Source organism: Olea europaea, chromosome 11 (assembly GCF_002742605.1).
Source record: "Olea europaea var. sylvestris chromosome 11, O_europaea_v1, whole genome shotgun sequence".
Taxonomy (NCBI): Eukaryota; Viridiplantae; Streptophyta; class Magnoliopsida; order Lamiales; family Oleaceae; genus Olea; species Olea europaea.
Window position 1 is genome coordinate 1,672,692 of NC_036247.1, and position 4,168 is coordinate 1,676,859.

The 4,168-nt window shown below is 44.1% G+C and overlaps 1 pseudogene; it reads right to left on the reverse strand.

Moving 5' to 3' along the window:
- Positions 1-2,734: 2,734 nt before the first annotated feature.
- Positions 2,735-4,058, reverse strand: LOC111402902 (annotated as a pseudogene).
- Between the last annotated feature and the right edge of the window lie 110 nt (positions 4,059-4,168).

Consider the following 4,168-nt stretch of genomic DNA (forward strand, 5'->3'; position numbering starts at 1 on the left):
CATAGACTGGAGTCAAATAGATAGCACGCGCTAGTCTGGGATCCTCAACTCTAATGTGAAGAAACTGGGGATGATCAACAATAACAGTAACATTAGTCCCCGAATTCCAGAAAAACCAGATCTTATTCGATTCATTCTGAGCTCCCATGTCGAAGCGCAGATAGCGTCGTGTATATGCAAAATTCTGCCGCAGAACAAAAGGCTCCAATAGAACTAGAAGATAAACCTGATGAAGCTGTATAAGTTTCTTTAGGCGCCGACGAGTAGCTACACTAGCTACACCTCTCACATTCCAAATGATGGCATTCATAGGGAAGGAGAATGTGAGGAGGTATTATGTGACTGACTCCTAGTGATCCTTCTGCTCGGATGTGGAGTATCAGTAGCCCGTGGGTGTCTCTTCCGAACAACTGGGATAAATCCATCTTCCTCTGTCCTCTCATCCAAACCCACCAAGTCATCAGAAGAAGATCTTCGAAAAGGTCCCTGCTGGTGAACCTCAATCTGAGGTGAGCCCTCTGTGTCTGAATGCGCTGACTGCAAAGATGGAATAGATGCCTCCACATTCTGATGACAAATAGGAGGAGAAGAAGTGGAAATAGGTGCCTCAGCCCTACCCGGTGTCGGGCCTGGAATGTAAGAAGCTCTGCTGACTGTGTCCGCTGTAGAATTCTGTGTATGTGGCCTCTTCAACATCTCATCCAACATAGGATCATAAAATGGAGTGATAGGTGGACTGATAGCCTGAGCAGGAGTTGAAGGAGTGGTAGATGTAACTGGATCTACAACACTGATAACTGGTAAGGCTGTAGCAGAGGGAGGAGCAACTGGAGGAACAGATGGCTGGGTCTGAGCATGTGAGCTAGTGCTAGTAGGTAATGGGACTGATGTGATGATAGTGGACACAGAAAGCGGAATCTGAACTCCAGATGTGCTAGCATCGTGTTGCCTCTTCTGATCTCTCTGAACTGGAATCCATCGCTTTGGAGGTTCAATAACGACCTCCTTTCCTTTACCCTTATCCTTGGCAATCTCTATAGTAGGCTTAAGAACAGGGTCAACAACTAGAGCAGGTGGTGGTGCAGGGCGACAATGCTCCTCAGTATGACCAAAATGTCTGCACCGAAAACAGTAATCTGGCTTCTTCTCATACACAACTGTTTGCCAATATCCTCCACACTTTTCACGCTGAATCCAAATCCTATCTGGAAGCTTATACTCCAAATTAACCTCAATGCATACCCGTGCCTCACTAGGTCGTCGTAAATCTGAAGTGGCCTCATCAATACGTAGTGGGATTCCAATGGCCTTAGCCAGGGCAAACAAACTACTCTTTGCCCGAAAGTGAATGGGAAATAATGGGAATGAAACCCAAACAGGGACAATAGGAGTCTCATGCTTAGGATTAAAGCTGGCCGTCCACTTAAAAACACGCATGAGACAACCATCGATGTACCAAGAGGGCTTGAGAAATAGGCGTGAGTAATCATCCTCATGTGCTAAGTGTATTAGAATATGAGTCGCATCAATAAGTCCAATCATATAATCACCACAAAAACCAAATTTTTGAAAGCTGTCACGTACCTTAATCATGGAGGGCTTGCGACGTGTGAATTTGCCAACAAGAGTAAATTTATACGGTTCAGAAAGAAAGTCCTCTTCTTCCTCGGTAAAGGCAACCGCCGGCTCTCCCATATGCATGAAAGGTTCCTTAGATGTGAACCTATGGTCATTGGAGTCCGGTGGGGCTTGCAAAACCTGTGCAAAAGACTTCCGTTGGCTACGCTCAGCTTGAGAGACTACAGATTTACCAGAAACTGCAGCTGCATATGACTTCCTAGCTTGATTAATTACTGTAGGGACCTCCCGTGGCAAATCCGATGATGGAACTGGGTCCGTAACAAAATTCCCCACATTCTGCTGAAGGGTCACCGGCGCGTGACCACCACGCGCCGGCCGTTGACCGGCGGCGATTTTCCAACGGTGTCAGAAAATTATGATTTTTTACAGGTAGATGCGGAATTTCATGCTGATCATCACGGTATGTTCCTTTTTCCGAAACGAGTTCAGGATTGGCCGAAATCTGTGATTTTCCGAGCGACTGGCCGTAACTTGCGATCGCCGGTGAGGGCGCGTCCGAGGTCGGAATTGGACCATTTTTTATACGAAGGTTCTACTTCTCATGGGTAATCAGATCATATGGCGCGTGCATGTGTCTGAGCTCCATAGAGGGTTTAATTGAAAAATCAGAAATCGGCCCCTCGGGATTCGATCTGCCAATTTTGGGCGATTTAGATGCAATCTCCACCACCCCTAGGGTTTTCGGCCCTTCTGGAATCATTGGTGATGGTCCCAGATCCTGAATCACTCCAGAAGATGAAGTTTTGATGACATTGGGAAACGTGCCATCATTGTTCTTATTAGAAATCAATCCAATCGCTTCCAAAACAGTAATACTTTGATTTTGTTGTTGATCTTGTGTTGTTTGGGGTTGAAATCCACCGGGTAAAGGTGGAATATCGGGTGGTGGGTCGAGATTTTTGAAGGTCTGTGCTTTGTCTCCCATTCTAGAGAGAAGGGAGAGCGTTTTGTTTAGGGTTTTAGGGTTTAGGGTTTAGGGTTTGGGGTTTGGGGTTTAGGGTTTAGGGTTTGGGTTTAGGTTTAGGGTTTAGGGTTTAGGGTTAGGGGTTTAGGGTTAGGGGTTTAGGGTTTAGAGTTTTTTTTTTTTAATTTGAATCGTGATTATATAATCTTCCTGAATGAAAATAAAGTTCAAAAAATGATTTTCTTTTTCTTCCATGAACGAAATTAAGACAATTTCTCGTTTAACATTTGTAACTCTGGCAATTAATGTGTTGAGGCCTCTCTCCCAGGCTACTGGACAAATCTGAAGACATATTCCACATGCAGTCAATTGCCAACAAATGGTCCAAACTTTACCTGAGAAGGTCAAACCTCTCTTCACATAACAAAACAGAACAGATGATATTCACAGTTGATGCTCGTCCAGTTTAGTCATTTCATCTACTATGCTTCTTCGCTTCACTATAGAGAATAACACCGACAACAGTCAAACTGTACCCGAGCATTCCAGTAACTGAGACGGGATTCCTAAATATCATTATTGAGACTACAACAGCCACAGCCCCTTTTGCATTTCCAAGGACCTGAAGAGTCAAAGCACTGGTGTGCTTTGTAACCAGAAAATTGGTCAAATTTACAAAATATGCAAGAGAAGAATTAAATAGGAGTAACCAAACAATTCTGTTATCCTCTCTTGCAAGTGCCAAGGTGATACCGACTACATTTTCCTCCATAAAGAGTGTTGCTGGAAGTAGGAATACAACAGCTATAGGAGCCATGTACAAGAGCAAATTCATAGAAATTCAGCTTCTCCCCTTCAGAAGAAAGCAAAATCCCCTGCAGCACTGATTTAAGTGCCCTAGCAGTTGTTGCTCCAACACACATGATAAATCCAAATAAGTGGAAGCTTGGCTCGCCCCCACTAGCAATGACGACCCCAGTGACGACCGGAATCAAAGTCACATATGTCAACCATGCCTCTCTTTTCTGAGTTATCAAGTACGCAAATACAGCGGTGAAGAAAGGAGTTGTGGCGCCAATGGCTTGATTAAAGCTAACGGGCAAGTACTTGAGCGAAATATTCCCGCTAACAACAGACGCACAGAAAATCAAGCAAAGAGTAGAGATCTTCATGAACTGAACCCTAGATCTTATTGTCTGCATTGGAACCATCTTCAGCCACGCGATTGCGATGTAGCTCAGCAACGAGCAAGCCGTCATGTGGCACATGGTCAGGAAAATGGGGTACTTGAACCCATAATTGCTCAACAAATACATGTTCAAAAGCAGCACCCCGATGTTAGAAAAATACCATGCCGACACTAAACCAATCGTCAAAAATCGGCCTGACGATTTCGCAGCAGACATTTTTTCCATTTTTCAAAAACCAAAAAGCGTTGTTTAATATGAACAAATTTATGAGGTGGGATTATGAAGAATTGCGAATTGATCTATTAGAGTTGGGAAAGGGGGCATGGGAATGGTTTAGGGTTTAGGGTTAGGGGTTTAGGGTTTAGGGTTTAGGGTTTAGGGTTTAGGGTTTTAGGGTTTAGGGTTTAGGGTTTAGGGTTTTTTTTTTTTTTTT